Below are 21,903 nucleotides of genomic sequence, written 5' to 3'. Positions count from 1 at the left end.
AAAATAAAAATGAAAGGCATTTTCTCTTAATTAGGAATATTCATTTTTTCTGCGTTAGATTTTAAAATGTTCGACTTTTTGTGTTGGTTTCTAATTTCCGATGCAAATTCATGCAGAATTATTACGAAGAATTCATGCTCCATACAAAATTAATTGCACATTTAAAGAATAAAAAAAAGATGTATTGATAATAATTTTGTCCACTTTGTATAGAAGCACAAAGGGAGAAAGGAAACATGACGTAGTTAATAAATGTGCTGATTGTAAAGAATTACCGTTTTTCTGTTTAAAAACCTAAGTTTATTCATACGAGAGTTAATTTCAATCAATCAATAATTTTTAATACTCAATTCCTCACACATACTACGATTTACGGGTCACAACCCTGTATTCTTGGTAGCGGGCATGATCTATTTCTTTACTTCTTCCATTGTTGTCCTTTGTTATAGTCGCATCTAAGTACATGGAGCTGCCCACTTGCTCCAAGTTTTTCGACAGCAGCATATCGTCCTGGTTTTGCGCCATCTGAGATCGGATTCACCCTGCCTTTCAACAGTTTTGTCGAAAAGATAATTTTTTTTACTCTGGTCGAAGCTCACATCATTTTGTGGAGTACAACGGTTCAATTCAGAGGTAAACTAGTGCTATCCAGAGACCCAATATTTTCGTCATCATCAACGGATCAACAACCGGTATCCGGCCTAGGCCTGCCTTAATAAGGAACTGCAGACATTTCGATTTTACACCGAGATCCACTAATTCGATATCCCAAAAGCTATCTTGCGTCCTCGCCTATGGCATCGCTCTATTTCAGGCAGGGTCTTCCTTTCCTACCATAGATATTGCCCTTATAGACTTTCCGTTCTGGATCACTCTCATCCATACGAATTAAGTCACCATTCCGCCGCAACTTATTCAGCCGGATTTTATCCACAGCCGACAATTTACTTCCGTTAATCCCAACTCCTAATTGTCGAATTCTTGTTCAAGCTAGAGAAAGCGATTATTATGGGGGCCTTTCGAAAAACATGTAAAAATTTCAAAAGTTTATCTTCATCGAAAAGGGCCGTTTCTATCGGAGGAGGAGATAATGACTAAATAATTCCGGCGGACACCCTTTATTATATTTGAACTCCATCCAAAACCACGGTGTAATCTTCTATGATAGGCTCCTCTTCGACACACTGTCTTTTTATGATCACTCATTTTTTCTAAGCTATTGCTCCGTGATCTTGTCCCCTTCCCGCAATTGCGATTGCCTTACTCTTAAAAACGTTTAATATATATTCACGCGATCTCTCTTCTTTAACAAGAACCTCCCCGCTGTATACTATCCTGCCAGTTTACATGTGTACTTTTTCTAAATTCTCGCTGCTCATTGTCCTCTTTAAATTAATAAACAAATAAAATATCCATTGGATATGTTTGAATAAATCAGTGATTAATTTACGTGGCATCTAGTCTTCAACAAAGAATGCTGCATGCAGGACGAGCGAATCGAGTTTGTAGGCGGACGAAACGTGATGGCGTATATGTGGGTTAGGTACGAGGTAGCTAACTGTCGCCTGGATGGTTTTCTGATGAATGTTTTCCCATAGCATATATCACATACATGACCCCAAAACTATCATATTAATACACAGAATTCTTCACGCTGAAATTATGGAAGAATGTAGAACATGTGCAATGCTTTTCTTCCACCATACAAATCCAAGCAACCCGCCGAGAGACAAATCTTTTGTATGTAGTTTTCTTGGCCTTCCCCATATTTTTCAAATTAAATTAATGATCGTTTTTTCGTCAGAGTTTATTTTACAAGAACACCAGTGTAAAGACAAATATTGAAAACAAAACAGGAACCTTTAGCCTTTCAAAAGATTTGCTTTCAATGGCAAGGATACTCGAAAGTGCGATGGCTGCGTTTTCAAATGCCGGTTTCTCATGGATGTTCGTCCTTTCCTTTGTGCTGACAATTCTAAACATTCCTTCACGTATTTCCGAATCCCAAAATATACATACATATGCACCTATTGAAGACATAATTATTATGATCATTTAATCGATTTTAATAAGGTTTTGTTTCGCACAAAACCTGAATAACAATAAGGAAAGATGTCCCATACCCCACAAAGAAGAGAACAGGAGACACATATTTATGAATTGAAAATTACTTTAATCTGAATCATTTGCAAAAAGATAGCATCATATTCAACTGTAGTCCGGACAGCATACTAAAGACTAATGGAAGGAAAAGTTGCAACAGTCCGGTTGCTATTGGTAACATTGTCTCCCTCACAAGCTCAGTCAATATAAACTACAATTTATCCACTAGTAAGAAATGGAAAAAAAACCTTAAAAAATGGTGCGATTTTAATTTCAATTGGTTTTGAACTTAATTCATAAATAGCGAAGATCTTAACAACAGCAAATATTTAAATATTCTAGCGGAAAGTGAAGCCAAAAATGAGTATATTGCCAAATATAGCGGTATCTTATTCGACAGGCATGTTGTAGGCACTTCGTAGTAGGTTGGCATAATTTGCGTTAGTCACCTTGATAATTCTAATGAAATGCCAGCATGTATGTATATCAGTTTTTAATCCATTATATATGTATGAACACGCTAATTTCAATCTCGCATCTTTTGCATATACGAGATTAAGAATAAAGTTCAATCAATGCAGTTCCTTAAACAATGGAAATGATTATGAGCAAACTTTATTCCAGAGAACAGCTTGGAAATTGAAGATAGAGAAATCAATGTACGTGAACCCAAACCGATATGTTCATAGTTGACAGTGACAGAATCCAATTTAGAAAAAGCGAAATTAATAAAACACCAGGGAAAAGTTATATCAACACCAGCTAATAGGTTTTTAACGTGCGGCCATAAGAATGGCCGTAAAAGTACAATTAAATTCTTTTTATTACGCTGCTACATTGGTAGAGTTCATTTTTATTACGATTTAATTGCAAACAACGATAAGTTTATATACAGCTAAATCAGACACGATTAAATTGTTTTGGTGATAATTTGCACTTTAAATGCAAAACATTATCTGTGCCAGATAATTCAATAATTTCGAACAAGTTTTGCTTCCCTCTCACTTCTTACTTATAACTTTCGTCGCGCCCATCACACCATTTTTTATTGAATCGAATTTGTAGGAAGAAATCACAGAAAGACTTCAAAGTATGAAACCCAATATACATAAACAACTGAATTTATAAGTCCATATTTGTGTTACACTATCGTGGCCGGAGTTATGTTTCAAAATGTTCGCGACAAACTGATTAAAACTCTAGGTGGATTGTGATCCGAGAAACATTTTAAGAAGATGACACTAATGTCTTCATCTTTCTTCTACCGCTTAACTACTAATTTTAACTTTTTGAATTATTTATGTGTATTATATTATTTTCCCAAGAATTATCAATTTTATTCTAAATACGCAACGAAAAATTCTTCGCCTGTCTAGTACTTATCAGACAGTTTATGTTAGTTGTGCCAGACAAGTTTATTATGTTCAAAACAATAGAATCGAATCTCCTCATTCATTACAAAGGATTGATGCAGCACTCGAGAATACTAAGAAATGTTCGAAATCCAATGTTCTTTTTAATCGAGTTAATATAAATTCACTTGACGTTCGCTAAAACGACTGCCTTTTTAGAATATATAATTAAGAAATACGAGGACTGCCCAGCCATCCATGTTCATCACTTCTTTCCATGCCTCCCAGGCATTAGAGCATTCTAACACATTAATGAATCTTAAGTTCTTTACATCAATAAGTATTTTTTTACTAAATTTTAACTTTTTCCTTTCTACGGTTTTTAGTTTAGCCTTTCGGCTCCTGTTTCCTACAACTTGCTCCCAATTACGTTCGCTCTAGGAAGAGACCTGAAGTCAAAATATATTCAGACTGAAAACATTTTTTTATAACTGAAACTTTTCTAGACGCTGTCAACATTATCGACACATTATCGAAATTAATGTACACAGTAGAACTTTGTTTAAAGTTCTTTTTGGATTAAACCGTAAATACACAATGAACGTGAAGGCTAAGCAAATTGACTTCTGCATTCTTGTGCATTGGGGCAGGCTGTGATTTACTGTCAAGAAACTACTATTATTTAAGGCGCAACGCTGAATATTTTAACAGAAGCCCGACGTGGTTTCCACTTGGTTTTTATGATTATCATGTTCGATTCCTATGCAAATCAATGCAATTCGTAGAGGAAATTTGTATACTCGACATTTTTACAATTATGGATCGAGGTATTCACACATACCATTGTCATCCTTATGATAGGTACATGTAGATGTGTACGACCATAGACTCTCGGCGTATTCAAGGGTTTTCATACTTAATTTACCCCATTAACTATTGCTCTAAATTCCCGTGCAATTTCCCTAGTTTTTTTTCTTTCCTTAAGGGGAGATATACACCTAGGAGCCGGAAAAATGGTTATTTTGGTGATTTTTTTCAAGAACCATTATTTGAAATTGCGGATTGAGGTTTTGATTGTCTAAAATATGATAATTTTTCATTTAAAAATACTAAAAATATGAGATATTTTATAGTCGTTGGACTACGGTACAAAAACGACGTACATGATACCCACTGGGATTTCTTCAAAAATCCTCCGAAATTGAAAACCTAAAAGATAAATAGATTATATATTATAATCTATTACTTGTCATAGCCGATTTTGAAAATGTCGATTTATAACTAAACAGCGAACGTTTGAAAATAACTAGCCATTTTTTGGCCAAAAATTAGTAACAACTTCGCCTATAAATTAAGTAACAGAAAAAATCCTACGACAAGTACTAAATAATGGTGTATAGAATAACCACAAGAAAAAGCAATGGGTTCATTGGATTTCGAGAAATTTTAGGTACATGGAAAAACGTGGTTTTGAGAAAAACGTGTCAAAACGACTGTAACTGGCTTGTTCATAGAAATATTACTTTGCCTTTTTCACCAGATATTCTGCAGACCCCAAACTTAAAAAAATATGTGAAACAAAAAAGTAGATTTTAATCGACCCCTTAAAGTATAAAAGCGCCATCTTCTCATCATATCAATTTCTCAATGGAATATAAATAATAGCATATGTAACAAGTCGGGAAAACGGAAGCTTGACGTTTCAGGTATAAAAGGTTTTATGTTTCTCTATGTGAGGGGCATAACGCAGTTTTCTATTGATAGCATTCGGGACTTTCGGGCAAGTCGGGAAAACGGAAGCTTAACGTTTCAGGTATAAAAGGTTTTGTGTTTCTCTATGTGAGGATCTTCTCTATTGGCTGATAGCATTGACTCGAGATATGTAAATAGCTCACTTGGATTTCACTCGGATATAATTGGCGCCCTTGGCGTGTTTTTCCGAATATATAAAGGAGCGTTTTCCATCTGTTGCCACTCACGGTCACGTTGCTCCCAGGGCAGAGATGAGGCAGCATCTGACGAGTTGCCTCTGCCCTGAACGAAACCATTTGTCCCTATAGTTTTTAAATGCTTGGCTGCCATGCCCCAAACGAGGGATCCGTGGACCAATGAGACATGAGAGTAAGTTGCTCTCCATTTGGTCCGGTCCAACATCAAGTGGATGTGGACTTAGGATCCCTCACTTATCCTAACCAACACTTATCCTAAACAATTAAATAGCTCAGTTTTCAGTTCAACCAATGGAGAACTGCATAATGAAATTGCTTCATTATGACGTGGCATTCTACAACTGCTGTTCTTTGTGCCAGCAAACATCCCAAATCTTAAATTTACCGCAATGTCATCCGTCTGCCGCTGTCTATAGTTCTGAGTGTTGGCCGATTATAAAAGGCAATAAACGGCGTCTTGCGGTAATGGAGATGAAGATGTTGCATTGGACTAGTGGCGTGACACGTTTTGATCACATACGAAATGAGGATATCCGCGATCGATATGGGGTTGCACCGATCGTGAAAAACTGCGAGTGAGGCGTTTTCGACGCCAATATTGGTCTGAACATCGAAGTCAATGTTAAGCGACCAAAAGGCCGGCCGAAACAACGGTCGCTTGATACGCTGAATGGGGATTTAAAAGCCTCACGATTACATCCAGATCAGACATTTGGTAAAATAAAATGGCGAAACCGGTCACGATGAATTGACCCCGCTTGTGAACTTGACTTTTCATTCAATTTCTCAAAGCTGGTAATATACTATTAGGAAGTTTATTTGAGCAGATATCAGAATGGGGCATCTTTCGAGGCTTAAATATCACATAAGTGTTTCACACAAAAGCTTAAAAAGGGCTACAGAGACGTAGATTCGTCACAAATGCGACTTTAATATTTCACGCGAAAGTCAATTATTCTCGTTAATTATGATGTCAGTATCTTATTGCTAAGTTTGAACTGTTATAACTTTGGCGTTAATAGCCAGATTTCCATAAAACTTGGCGTGTGTATGCCTCTATGCTGGTGCGAAATTTTATAGTTGATAATTCACGCCAAAACGAATGTCAGTTTCGGAAATCGAGTCCTCTCATTTGATACCTTACACGACTATATCCGGTGAAAATTTTTTTTTAAATCCCCCGTTTGCATGTATGAGGAGCCCTCTAAACTCCACCTAAACTTATGTCACTATGTCGCTCTATGGGATGTCATAGTCCCATCTGTCCACCAAATTTCGTTCGGATCGGTTTAGCCGTTTTGGAGAAAAGTGCGTATGACAGACAGACAGATAGTGAATCTATTTTAATAAGGTTTTGTTTGATATTTAAGTTGATTTGCAATATATCCTTAATTTGGTGCTTTCGTTACCGATGGTCTAATAAAAACTGTGGACTTCTCTTCTGCGAAGAGAATTCATTTTAGTGGTATCCACATTATATTTTTCTTTCAACTGTGATCAAGCAATTGTCTATGTAGTTTCCCTTAAATGAACACCTCACTTCAATCCTTCCATTTCTCCAAAGTAATGAAGAGGGCAGTGTGTCCATAAATTTACAATTCCTCCATAAACCACACATTATGACAATATGATGCGTTCACGAATTACCTCGAACGAGTTTCATGCACATAATGGAAATGTGAATCTTTTCTTCTCTGTAGCACCAAACGACATCATCTTTATCGGAAAACTTAACAAAACTTGAAGGCTGCGGCCAACAAATGACCTAGTATATTCGATCGCCGTCGCTGGAGTGGGAAAATTGCCTCTTTGATAAATTCAATTCGAAACGGTATTAAAACTCAATAACCCGCCTAAAATGGTGCACACACAAATGTATATATAGCAAGGTTTGTATACACAGATGCCCACAAATCGCGTCATTTCACATATATGAAGAAATAAAACACATAAAATTTTATAAAACGTTTAACAATGCAAGATGGCACATACGACGTGAACATTTCATACAACAACCCTTAAAATGAAAATAGAAAGGTGGAATTTCTCAGCACCTTTTGTCGAAGTGAGTGTGTAAGATTATATCAGTTGGAACGGAAAAACAGGAGACATATATAAAGGAAGGAGCGAAAAAACGAACAGCACCAATACAGACGGCAGAAAGAGAAATGTAGTATTCCTCGTTGGTTTATCATGCATGAAGGAATTTTCTATCCTATCCCTTTTGGGGTTTGTAATTTGGCCTCTCCTAAATGCCATCCTCGATGAAATTTTATCGTTGCGAAGGCATTCAATAGAAATTCAGTTATGTGTACGTTAGTATTCTTTTCGTACAAAACATGTCAAAACAGGCAATATGTGTATGCATACAAAATATGGGAAAAGCAACATCTTGGATTTGAAGAGAATAACGAAAGCATCAATAAAAGTTGATATGGTGAATCTCTTCAAACGCGTTCTGAATGTAAAAACAGTTGTGTCATCATGAAACTTTTTCAAGATACATATTCTTCAGCTAAATCCACTAGCGTCACTGGTTGGTGTGATTTTCATGTGCATAGTTAAAAATTTGGCATTAGACTAGCTACCGAAATTTATTTTCACTCTTTTTTAGATTTATGATTTATTAATTCCGTTAAGAGCATTGTCTTTCATCGCTTTAGGATTACTTACGTTCATATAAAATTAGAACAAAGATACGGATGCAAAGTGCCTGTGCCTAGGCCCATTCTCCCATACCGATCATAAGGGGGATGTTTGAGAACATAATAGCAGCCACATATTGATATGAATTATACTTTCTAGAGCGAAAGTCAAGGGGCAGTACGAAAGGATGTCCAAATGGTCGAATAGGAATTATATATATACATATATATGAATTAAACTACTTTTTATTTTTAAGTTTGATGCATTCTCTTGAAATTGGCAGTATACTTCAAAGACCTACTAGAAAAATATTTAAATCAATCCGAGGAACTGTTTTTGCCAAATTTCATTTATAAATGCACAACCCACAAAAAAAAAAATTGTTGCCCTTTATCAAGGTTTATCATTGTCGAAAAGGATCAAATTATTATGATGGAAACATGATTAGTAAGCATTTCTGACAATAGTAATTTTATAAACTACAATGGCTTGCTGTAACGTCAAAAGTAATTTTCAATCAACTCTCCTCATTTATACTGTTGTCCAATGTTTTCCGCTAATGTATACATGATAGCATTCTATCATTCACACTTATTGGAAAAATTTCCTAAAAGCTAGAATAACCACATCACACTAAATATACATACTATCGGACCATCAAACGAGGATGATTGAAAAAACATAAAACATTGTGTTTCGAAACCCATAAGTTTATAGCCCATTAACACTTTTGATAATAGCTCTTTCAATGCACCATCAATTTTAACGACGTGATGGTCAAAATGTAACAAGCCCATTTGAGTTTTTCCATCAATTTGCCTACAAATACTATGACCAACCTACGAATGACGATGATGCCAGTGTTGATTGTGAACTCAATAATTTCACGGTTATTAAAGTGAATAGTGGACATGATTTTCTACACTTTGGAATATCTAATTTTAATCTCCTGGCGACATTTCCGATAATTAAATTTGAAAATCGGTTTCTGATTACCAATTTTAATGCTATTCTTTTATCAAATTTTTAAGTGACTTTAAGCAGTATCTCTTGAGGCTTAAATTTAATTTCGAGGTTAAGGATGGCCATATAAAAATTTTATAAAAATAACTTTTCTAGAGAAATAAACAAAACGGTACTGTCGTTTTCTTTATTTCTCTTTTATAATAATAATCAGTGACCAGTGGATCCAGGCTTCAAAAAACGTAGAGCACTTCGTTCAAGACCGTAATATGTACCGTTACGGTACAATGTGGTCAGCATTGCACTCGCCCGTAATTATTAACCTGATTTGACTCAGGACTTCCTTTGGCGTATTCCAATATTTCGGGAGCATTCAGTCCCTTTATCAGTGCGACCTCTAAAAAAATATACTAGCGAAAGGAACAACAGTACGGTTTTATTTACGAATTTCTCTATTAATCTGATCGCTAGTAGTAGATTGAGTAGATACTTCTTTAATTTATCTGGTTAAATTCAATTTGCTGTCCATAGGAAAATTTAGTAGATCTATGTATATAGTAGGAACACTGAATTCAGTTTCTTTTCAATTTGAGTTTCTTATTCTTTGAAATATTGGTAAGCATTGTGTATATATAACTGTTACTACAAATTTTTAGATACGTTAATTTAAAATGATGCCAGAATTGAAAGGTTCAGCAAGCTAGGTCATCTTGCATTTCACTTTTCTTGGGACACTAAAAAGCCTCTTTACACAAAATAAGAATTAATTTAATCCCATTAGTGCACCGATCTTTTTGCTTCAGGTTCAAATCCTGCTCGTCGTGGATATGTTATCACTTGCATAGCATTCAGTGTGATGATAGTGAAACTGAAGCGGAGTCTAATTCGATATAAAATATGTAAAAGGAAAAATAACAGAAACAACTAACAGACTGAATGGATGCCCTGTACTCCATGAAGAAGTGAACAAGGAACAAATGTAGTATTCCATTAGTGGATTGATACAAGGCACTCCGAGATCAACTATACCTCACCAATAATGACGTAAAATATCAAGCAATAAATCCGAAATTATTGATAGAAACTCAATCCAAACAATAATGAGCATTGGAAAGCAAGGTAGGAATTATGAACATAGAACTGTTTCGCGCCTAACTTTTGAATAGAACTCTTATTATACTTATAACTATATGATTTTTATGAAAAGCTTTCAATAGTGACAACTCTCTCAGAGCATACATCACGCAGTTTATGATCTGCACAATTATTGAACTTATACCTGGTAATTATGTCTTTTTTAGAGCTTTGTGATCAAGAAACAAGATCTCCGAGATTTATACGTATACAAAGGAGAAAAAATTATACTTGACTACACTAAAAAAAAATCCTTTTTGAAAAATTTATCCGTGGTGAGTTTTGAAAAATAAAAAATAATATTTAAATCCATGTTCGTCATCTCTAAACTATATATATGTATATGGTATAATAGTAATTTACCCTTGGCGAGGTAAAGCGAATGGAAATGAGTTTCAACTCCCCCACGACTTCACGAGACCCCCAAACTTCTTCTCTACTGTCCTGCGCCATGTGCCCTTGGGGCGACCCACTCTAGAATATCTTGGGAGAGTGGGTTCCACTGCGAGGCGCAGCGCTTCTCAATGTTAGACCTACCCACTGCCAACATCCAGGCCGGTGCACCGACCAAGTTCTTCATTGGATATAGTATCAATCCAGCGCACTCCGACGTGACACACCAAGAACATTATCACAAAAGAGTCTCAGCTTGATCTTGAGTTGAGATAACTGCATTCCTAGATTTTAAAGAAAGCAGCGAAAGCGGATCTAGCGCTGTTAATGCTTGGGGTAAAATCTAGTTCGATGCCACTATATACAGAAACCATGTTTCCTAGACATACGATGCTTTGCTCATTAATGCAGGTAGAGAGAGTGCGATGACCCATCAGACTCAAAGCTAAGTTCATACATATTCTGCGATGGGCAATACATAAGTCAGCTATGAGCTTGAAAAAGGCGGAAGATTCGCCTTAGTACTCAATCAGCCTAGACGAAGAAAACCTTTTGTCGGCACCCAAAGTACTAAAAAGAGGTAATGTTTTCACTTTTCATGAAGTGAGTTTACACTTTCAGATAGTGATAAGGAGAAGAGTATTGTGTGGGATCTTCTTGATAAAACACTATCTTTGTGTAAGTCACTTGACAAACACAAGTATTACACTATCCCATCCGACGAGATAGTTGAGTGTACCTCGCGAAAATTATGAACACGACACTAATCTCGCCCTGTAAACCCATTTTAAAAAGAACTGTAGCCAACGGACCTCAGATGGCAAAGACTCACCACCTGTACCAAGTCAAGGAGGATTTGGCCCACTTATAACAAAACCCGCTCACGAAAAGTCCTGTGCCAGACGGGTGTAAAGGCAAACAAGATTACAGCGCTCTGCACAGAGCACTGACCCATAGGGGCATTGCAGAAGCTGCGAAGAAGAGAGAGAACCCACGGGCACTTCCCTTATGATTGCCCAGCGCTAGCTAAAGTCAGGTTATGGACATTGGGTAAACCATTCTTTGGAGACATTCAATAGATTTATAGCTGCAGGGTGGGAGAGCTGCTTTCCTTCATGAAGACTGGCACCACAGCGCTAATTGGGCTCCTCCGAGCAGCCACTGATACCTACCTACCTACTGCAGTAAGCTCTTTTATTTATTTACATGCCTAAGAAAAAAATGTGTTTTGAAAGTCTCTTATATAAGGAAACTCAAAATTTCTCGCACCTAAGGGGCCATTTTTTAACTTTTATTATCCCAAATCTGTAGATAAAGAATCGAACAGAAATGCTTCTTGGTTTTGGCTTATGTGCCGCTTGCGCTGTAAGTTCCCATTTTTCCACATGAAGCCTAAATATAGCATTGTAACGCTTGAAAGTGGTCTCATCAAAGGCCTGCCATTTGCACACCTATGCCATGATTATTCCGAAAATTATTAACGACACCCCAAAAAAGAAAAACGTGAAAGATTCATAAAATGTTTATAGTCCCATTACTGCAAATATAATATACTACCGTAAGCTATGTAATAGTCTGCCAATATTCATTTTATCCTCATTAAATCATAAATCTATAAAATTGCAAAATAGCATTGAAGAATGAAAAAAACGACTCAGCTAACAATATTAAAAATGTGATTTTTTATTATATCAACAAAAGAATTGTGGTGATACTAAGTTGGTAATTATTAATTTTATAGCCTTCAATTCATAAGGTTTTTCTGGGGCAATATAATAGGTTAAAGACGGTGTTCATTCGAAATTGTGTAATAAACTGCTAAGTAAATTTATTAAAATTAGTGGTTGATTGCTGTCACAGCTGAGGTGTATTCTATAGCCAGAATGATAGATATTAGACCGCAAGGCCGTTTACAAGATAATTTTAATTTGATATTGAGTGGGATTGGTAGTCAAGCTGGCAGTGCAATATAAAATTTAATAGAAAGTCAGTGGTTTCACAACTTAAAATTACTACAGCTGAGACCAAAAAACATTATAGGTACTAACTATAGATTATATCCAAGGCAATAAATAATATATTTTTCACAGTTTCCACAAACGAGTTAAATTTAAATTAAAATCCGTATTTTTTATAAATAAAATATGTAACGATGCTTGTGGATTGGAACCGCATTTGAATGTGAACATATAGCCTCTAATTCGCGCGCTGTAGAGAAAAGAAACCTAAGACAGACAATAGCGAAAAAAATTTGGTATAAAAAGTCACCCTTGTAATTTCATTGTACATCTAACAATAGCCCTTTGTATTAAAAGGAAGTTCTGGAGAAAATAAATTGCCACCAAGGTAGATTAATATCTGCCACTGGCGAGGGTGATTGTATTCTATACCACCTTCAACATGAGGAAAAACTAACGAGATAGTAGAATCTACGATTAGCGTTTATCTGCATTTGATGGGTGCTTTCCTCTTTTCATGTTGTGCCTTACTTTCTTATGCATCCCTCATGGCTTAACAAATGCCACCCTACAGCTCTTGACTCACTCGAACACAAATGAGACTGCCAACCAGCTGTAGGAAACGACGGCCTGCGACACAACTGAAGGTGGAATTGACATCTAAGCAAAATCAAAAAATATGTTCTAAGGGGCGTGCTAAAGTACCATCAAACACAGATTAAATTTAAATAAATTTAATATGGATACACATTTTTACCCTCCCTTTTATATACATGGAATGAGGGGTGGTAAAGTGTATATGTATGTATCTACTAGACCAAAATGCGTCCCTAAAAAAGAGAAAAAACTGGGCTGCCTGGCAGTGAATTCTGAATAACGTTTTGTATCTTGTAAGTCGTAGGTATGTAATCCGAGGATTAAATATATTTTGACACCCTGGCAACATAAATTCTCGATACGATTGGAAAAGAAGATAGCCAGCGCTTCCCAATGAATTCAATGGACGCTTCTCGTTTCATAACATGGAAGGGTGAGTATGTCGGAGGTTTCTCTAATTTCATTTATGTAAATCCACAGGGACCAATAATGCCGTTAGGCTATTTACGAAATTTCTACATTTGTCTAGCTGCAGCAATTTATATTAAACATTAATGCGTAATGTCATTTAAAAGAAATAAATCTTCAAGGCAAACCAAAAGATATTTCGAACATACCATAAAACGAGTACTTTAACAATAGTTGGATTAAACATTTATTAAATTCTTCAGGATCCGTAAGGAAATTGTCATTAAGGCACTAGCACCATTGAAAAATCGATTTTATTTTTGTATTTTGCGATCCCATGTACCTTCAGAACGTACGTACACAATCGTTATTGTGTGTACATTTCATGCAGACGCCAGCAACCAGGGAGAACTGTAACATAGAATGGCGATCATTTCCAAATAAACGTTTGCGAGTCAGGAACTCGTCCAGTTAGGTGCATATTTCACTGGCCGGGTTCAATAATAATAAAAATCATTGGCGTGATCACGTGAAGTGTGTCAGAGCACTTTATTCAAGAACATAACGATATACTACAGAATTGCAGTACCCAACAGGCGGCTCACCCGTGGTTATTACTCCGATTTGACTTAAGTAGTCATTCCCAGCTGATTCCCGACATTAAGTTATAATACAAACCTCACTCCCACCAGTGAGATTTGAACCGCGACCTTCCGTACGACAGCCTAGTGTTCTAACCACTGAGCTATCCGGGCAAAAATTCTAGACGTAATAGGCTGCCAGTACAAAAAGATGAAAAAAGGATCACGATGGCCGAAATAGCTAAGGCAGCTGCATCGAACGAAGCAGAAGTATATCGACTCACAAGTAAATTTGTATGGTCTAAGGATAGCAGATTAATCAAATGTAATTCTTAAAACTTGATCTAAATAGGTATTACCCAAATAAATATTGTAGTAAAAAATAAATAATCGTTGGCGTAACAATCCAATTGGATCAGGGCGTTGAAGTGTGTTAGAGCACTTCATTCAAGACCTTAACCGTACACTACAGTACACTGTAGGAGACAATTTAGTCAGCATTGCGCTCGTCCGAGATTACTACCCTGATTTGACTCAGGTACTCATTCACAGCTGAATCGAATGGTGTCCGACATCCAGTCACGAAAGCGAATCCCTCTGCCACCAGTGAGATTTAAATCGCGACCTTTCGCTACGACAACCTAGCGCTCTAATCACTTGAACCATCCGGATACGTAGTAAAAAAACCAAACTTGAAACGCTTTAGTCGGCTGAAGGCTTACAGAAAAAGTTATCATTACTAGGAAAAGTGCATCTCAAGCTTTAAAACCGTGAGGTGAACGCGTGAACTTATATAACTTCATATGATATCGTAAAGATACTCCAATTCGCACTATAAAAAGCTGGAATACCGGAAGCTGGATGCTTCGGGTATAAAGATTTTGTGTCCAAACTATAGACAAGGTTCCTTGTCTATTGCTAAATTTTCAGATATATGGATGTACATATTGAAGGTATAAATATTATGCTCATCCTAAGCAAACTAATGCGTACAGATATATGCATACATATCTAAATTAATGGCAAGCATTTTAGATATTTCCACTTTCCTCCACGCGCCAAAGCATACATATGTATGGACATATATATATATATATGTATAACATCCGAATTGAGGGCATGGATTCGGACGACGTCTACAAATACCTCGGCATATTGCAAGCAACAACACCTGCTGTGGCAATAATCAAATCTAAGTTGCTGGGGGAATTTGAACGGCGTCTGGATCTTGTCCTTAAAACTGAGCTGTACGGGAAAAATAAAATCATAGCAATCAACACCTTCGCCATTCCTGTCCTTCTATACACTTTCGGTGTGATACAGTGGAGTAATACTGATTTAGAATCTGTCAATAGATGGGTAAGGGTAGTTCTTGCAAACAACAACATGCACAATAGAGCTGCCGAAAAATTGAAGATCACTATCCCACGTCATCAGGGAGGAAGGGGGGAACTTGATTTAAAAACGTTGCACTACAATCAAGTGCATTCTCTTCGTGAGTTTTTCTATGAGAAACAATCCTCTAGCCAAATACAGCAGGCTACCGTCATGGCAGATAATAAATTATCTCCTTTGAACTTGAGAAGCAGAGAATGGGATCCCATGTCGAATGTTACTTCAGTCCAACAGAAGATCGACATGTGGAAAGAGAAACCCATTCACGGAGGTCATATCAAAAATTTGTTGTTGTCAGGCATTGACATCGAAGCCTCCAACAAATGGTTGACAAATGGTGTACTTTTCTATGGCACCGAAGCATTCCTAACTTCAATTCAGGATGCTTCGCTCCCAACAAAAAATTATAAACGGTACATTCTTCACGACTCCTCAATCACCAACTCCAGTTGTAGGTTATGCAACTGTGAAGAGGAGACCATCCATACATAACATCTGCGTGCAGGATGTTGGGCGGTACCGAGTACACCAATCGTCATAACTCCGTCTGCAAGATTCTCCATCAAAACCTTGCGTTGAAGTATAACTTGGTGGCAACCTACCATCCTTACTATAAGTATACTCCGCAGAGAGTCTTGGAAAATTATCGGGTTAAACTACTGTGGGATCACACTATTGCCACCGACCGCAGTGTTAATCATAACAGACCCGATCTAGTTCTGCTTTTGAAGGAAGAACGAGCGTGCTTTATAATCGATGTAGCCGCACCGTTGGACCGGAACACTATTGAAAAACAGCACGAAAAAATCCGGAACTACGGCCCCTTGGCAGACGATATGAAGCATACTTGGAGACAACAAAAGATCGAAGTAGTCCCAGTAGTAATTTCAGCGACGGGATTAGTCCCGCAGAACTTACATAAAGCACTGAAAACGCTCGATCTTAGGGCTGGACTATACATGGAGATGCAAAAAGCGGTTATCCTTGCAACCTGTGCTATAGTCCGAAGAGTCCTGTCGGGTAACAATCTGACCTAATGGGTTTCAGTCTTGATCCGCACTGTCTTCGATATAAGATCCATGTCTCTGTAGTGTAGAACCTCCACGTCATTGGCTGAAGTGTTTGCGACAATCGGGATGTAGTAATACATTTTCGCAAGGTCGCACACACTTTGCGTTAAAACGCATTATCGCTGTGATGCGGGCCTTTGGATGTTGCCTTCAGCCCATCCTTAGGTTGGTCGCCCCTCGGTCCGGTTGGGCGGGAAGAGGGTCCGTGGGCTTTTTTAACTAATATATATATAAGTAGGTAAATTGCATACCGTTGGCAGCAACGTACCCACAAACTATATTACATTATATATATATATATATATGTCTGTCTCGAATAATTGATACTGATATACAAATAGCAAAAAAAAAGGTAAAATGGGAAAACTGGAATGCACCCGTAAACCCCGCGATGATAACGTCATACACATCTTGGAATGCAACAAATTCACGTGAAATACAAAACCTTTTATAGCTTGTTAGTTAGTAGTAGTTGGATTGGGCTCAAGCTTGTGTTTTATACAAATTCTTATACTGACACCAAATTTTGAACTTCTAGGATGAATTAAAAGGGGTTTTCGGATAAATTTCAAAAATATGATTATATACCATTATTAACATTATTTGAGCAAATATCAGAATGGGATGTATTTTGAGGCCTAGATTTCATATAGATGCAGCATCTTTTCACATTTTTCGCTTGAATAGGTTCTGATAGCAAGACCTGTTACAATTTTTGGAAGCACATTTTGGCTTTCACTCCCTCCCTTTCACCCAGTATCAGAAAAAGAGATCAGTTTCAAAAGGGAGTACTAATCGAGCCTTTTCATTTGATACCCCACACGGCCATATTCCTTGAAAAAAATAGATTACACCCCCTTTCACATGTATGCGGAGCACGCCTTTAAACCCAACACAAAATGATGTCACTTGTTGTATGTAAAGGGATTCACAGGCTACATTTTCTCAACAAATTTCGTGACAATAGCTTTGGCCGTTTCTAAACAAATCGGTTGTGACACACAGACGGACAGATATTAAATCGATTTTGATAAGGTTTTGCTTCAGACAAAACCTCAAAAATTGTAGCTTTTCCGCTTATATATATCTGTATATGTAAATAACTAAAGATCTGTACAACAAAATAAAATAGATTTTCTATTTCGAGATAGTCATCAGCTTCAAATATATGGCTTATTTTAGAAAGCAATAGAGAATACCAACTTCACAGTTAATTAAGCCTGTATGAGCAAAATATATTCTGCTGAATCTGCATTTATGAATTTATGTATATTCAGGTGTTGCCGCTCTAATTTTTACTTGAAAATATAACAGACAAATAATGTCCGCCAGTATCAAAATTACAAACCCGAACAGTCTCAAATTTCTCTATAGTTTCAAGAACGTCTGTTCTGAGAGGTAGCACTTCATATTTCCCAAATTAATGCTCATTCTCTTAATTTCGCCCGTGAAACATTAATAATGCACTAGGCAACCCGCAATTAAACCATAATATCAACAGTTCATAAAAAGTTGCAAGGAGGCACATTATTAGAGAATTTTAAACAGCAAACGAGTATATTATACGATCGATTTTACGATATATCAGAGGTAATTACCCGACCAGTCTTCTCGGTTTGAGGTCACTTTTCATTAGGCCCGGCCCGGCCCGAATGGAAAATCTCACGTACATATGTATGTACGACGTTGCAGTTAAATGTCGTGCTTTCCCTCCACCTTATTTCAAACAATATGTTTGAAGGCAATATCCAATACCGTGGGTAATTGCACATTGGTTAATCATACTTGAGTACGTATATTCGAGCATTAGTGTAGGCAATAAAACAAATCGGTTTTCAGCAATAAAACAAAGGTTTTAACGTTCAGAGAGTGCGGTCCAAGTATTACTGTATATCTTGGCAGCGGCCTGATCGCTGAAAGTCTTCTTAACTCAGTCATAACACAATTTCACAAACTCATAACAAGCTTGTTTGATGCAAATTGAGCCTTTGTTGTTATTAGCTTACATTGCAATTCTATAATCAGTGTAAAGCTCGTGAAATAGCTGTGGGAATTTTTTTGTTTATTTACATTTTCAGAATGTTTTTCTTTTTTGGTAAATTGAAACTACAGTCCACCACGGTCTAGAATTTCATCTGAAATTAAGTAAATGTCTGATGCAGGAATTTGCAAACTGAATTCCATTCTCCTTTTAATTTCTTGACTTGTTCGATTATGGTGAAACGTTCAACTACTGCACTATCAAGATTTACACCACAATAGTGTTTTTATTGAATTGCAATAAAGGAGACAGAAACCTTTTCCTCACTCTACAGTTTCAAATAGTGAGGGAAACATATGAATTGCCTCATCTTAAATGGTTTGTAAACCTACCTAACTAAACAAGTTGACTCTTCATACAACATGATCAACAAATGAAAATTATCTGCCCAGTTTAAGTTAAAGAAAAATTACATAATCAGATTCAAAAAATATTACAAGCTTGAAGTAATAACAATTCCAATCTAAATAGAATTAAAACCATTGTTCTTAAATTAGACACCTTGGTTTCATGATTCGGTCACAAAATCACGAAAATATTTTTCATCTACAATGAATTTTGCAATTTCAAGCAGCTAGGCTTTTCCAGTCTCCAATTAAAAGTTACATCTGCCATTCTAACAAGTTCATCAGACATTCACCCTAGTGTTGCACATTTCCATCCCTCCTCATTTTCTGCCATCCGTTCCTGGGGCAATCATGGACAACATTATTGATCTTTTCGGCCATTCACGATGCGCTACATTGCGCATGAACACACCTAAATGTGAAATCAAACTCAATTTAAAAAAGCAGTCCATCCACCGAGTCACCCTCTTCGCCTTTCGTATCCCCTTTCATATCTGAACATTGAATGAATAATTTGTAGAAAGGGTGAAAAAGTAGATAGGTAGTAGTTCTTCTTTTATTCTGTGATTAAGACGGTAGTGAAAAGCAAAAAACCTTAACAACTACCATTCTGACCTTTGTTCATTTATTTGTCTACACCTAAAAAAAATTGCATGTTCATATTTAGGGATAGCATAACCCTGAAGCCGTTCTAGTACGAAATAGCTTTGGGCTAACAACTACGACCAACTTAATTGCAACTTTATTAGTAATCCGATATCCACCAAATTTACAATCTCAGCACATATATTATGCTAGAACTTATTCAACTCGGTCTATTCCAATGTAGAGTTTCACAGCTAATTTCCAAAACACATACGTATATAAAATATTGTTATTATCTACCCATAATTGGGACACGTTAATCACATCTACATACCATCCTAACTGGTCCGCTGAAAATTGTTTCAGCTTCCACCAGGACTTATAGATAAAGCTACACTCCTCTTCTATTGTTCTACACCATGTAGTTCTAGGTGGACTCCTTGTCGGCTATCCTGACGCAGCATTTATAAGAAAAGAAATCATAGGTCATTGAAGCCCTTCTCGTGCCTCAGCCAAGGCAGAAGAAATAATATCGAGGAATTGCAAATTCCAGAGACTTTACTTCAAGGCATTTTGTGCTGTTATATGTTTTCCTGGTAAAAGCAATTAGCTTCTTCGGAATGTCCCTGTTGCGTAGAGTACATATACACTCCTTGCTCGCACTGATGGAAGCTTTCCCGAAGTCCGTGAAAAGCAAGTGAAGCAGAAACTTGAATTCCGCCATTGCTCCACGCACTGCTTTGAAACAAACGTCGGGTCAAAGCAAGGAAGTGGACTGACACCTCCATTTTTCAATCTGCCACTGGACCAGGTTATACGAAAGTCGCCTGTGACATAAAAGGAGGTATGCTTATGAATAAATCCTGCCAAATCGTCGCGTAAATGAATGTTCATGGCTCGATTTTTCACATCAGGAGAAGATGTTTATAAAGCTCGATAAAACAGCAAACGAAGTTGTTCTACACATTATTGAAAACAAGATGAAAATTATATCGCAAACGAGAAGAATGACGTCCACAGACAAAATATAACGATTGACGAGAACAACTTGGAAAATGTGGACAACTTTATATATTTAGGCGCTCAACTGACGAAAGATGGAAATGAAGTAGACGAAATAAAACGTCGAATTCAGCTTGTAAACAGAACAAGCTGCATACATAGGGAAGCAACAGCTGTGAGTATACAAAACGATAATAAGACCTGTGTTCTAAGAATGTGAAACATGGACCCTAAAACAAACTTCCGAACAACTGGCCAATACCTTCGAGAGGAGGATTTTGAGGAGCTAAAAGATAAAATGACGAGTGGCGAATCAGGTACAACCATGAATTGTATCAAATATTTGACGACCATGAAATTGACCGGCCACGATCAATGTATGGAAGACACTCGGGTACCTGGAAGGGTATTGGAAGGGAGAACAGAAGACGCAGGCTGATAGGAATACTCCGAGGCACTGGACAGATTCTGTTGACGAACACAGCGCATCACAGCTCGAATTTCGAAATTGGAGGATGCGATCGATAGATCAGATATTTGGAGAAGCGACATCTTGAAAGCCAAAGTCCAAAATGGCCTGCAGAGCCTCGACAACGGCACTGCTCCAAAATGGTCTGAAAGATATTAACATGAGCGATGCAGGGGATTCAGGGTCAAAATCAGCCCGCTCTCTGTCGACCAAGCCTTCAAGTTGCCCTTTCATATGCTCCAATGAATTCTCAATCCATATTTTTCATTTCAATAAGAGACTTAATCCATTCTAAAGCTACTTTCGTAGATTTCATAAAATTCGATATCACATCTTACTTTCCTGCATCTTTTCCAAATCTCACTGGTGGCAGTGGAATTTGTATCGTAATTTGACGTCGGATACCAGTCGACTCTGCTTTGAATGAGTACTTGAGTCAAATCAGGATAATAATCTCAGGCAAGCGCAATGCTGACCACATTGCCTCCTACAGTATACTGTAGTGTACCGTTACGGTCTTGAATGAAGTGCTCTAACACACTTCAACGCCCTGATCCAATTGAACTGTTGCGCCAAAAATTATTATTATTAATATTATTAATCGTTTGCACGACAAGCGTGTTAGAGCATTTCATTCAAGATCGTCACGGTAAACTACAGGCCTCCGGTACACTGCAGAAGGAAAGGTGGTCAGCATTGCGCTTGCCCGTCATCATTACGCTGATTTGGCTCAGGTACTCATTCATAGCTGAGTTGACTGGTATCCAACATTCAGTCACGATACAAATCCTCCTGTTACCACCGAGATTTCAACTGCGGCCTTCCGCCTCTACAGCTTAGCTCTCTAACAACTAAGCCATCCGAATATATTTTTATTAATGACACCTAAAAAAATGTGATGGCCCTTTGC

General features: G+C 37.2%; 1 protein-coding gene across 2 annotated transcripts in view; it reads right to left on the bottom strand.

Moving 5' to 3' along the window:
- The window catches only part of LOC119650573 (homeobox protein abdominal-A), a 61,356-nt gene that overhangs the window by 17,122 nt on the left and 22,331 nt on the right, over positions 1-21,903 (bottom strand). The gene's annotated exons all lie outside the window — the stretch shown is intronic.

This window comes from Hermetia illucens, chromosome 3, assembly GCF_905115235.1.
Source record: "Hermetia illucens chromosome 3, iHerIll2.2.curated.20191125, whole genome shotgun sequence".
NCBI lineage: Eukaryota > Metazoa > Arthropoda > Insecta > Diptera > Stratiomyidae > Hermetia > Hermetia illucens.
Note: the sequence above shows the minus strand (reverse complement) of the source record. Positions and strands in the feature narration are given on the sequence as shown.